The sequence below is a fragment of the Austrofundulus limnaeus genome, unplaced genomic scaffold (assembly GCF_001266775.1).
Source record: "Austrofundulus limnaeus strain Quisiro unplaced genomic scaffold, Austrofundulus_limnaeus-1.0 Scaffold858, whole genome shotgun sequence".
NCBI classification, from domain to species: Eukaryota; Metazoa; Chordata; class Actinopteri; order Cyprinodontiformes; family Rivulidae; genus Austrofundulus; species Austrofundulus limnaeus.
Window position 1 is genome coordinate 1 of NW_013953260.1, and position 278 is coordinate 278.

Sequence of the window (278 nt, forward strand, 5' to 3'; positions counted from 1 at the left end):
GACACCTGGACAGGTTTCCAGTTCACCAGAGACACCTGGACAGGTCTCCAGTTTGCCAGAGACATATGGACAGGTCTCCAGTTCACCAGAGACACCTGGACAGGTCTCCAGTTCGCCAGAGACACCTGGACAGGTCTCCAGTTCACCAGAAACACCTGGACAGGTCTCCTGTTGATCATAGACACCTGGACAGGTCTCCAGTTCACCAGAGACACCTGGACAGGTCTCCAGTTCGCCAGAGACACCTGGACAGGTCTCCAGTTCGCCAGAGACACCTG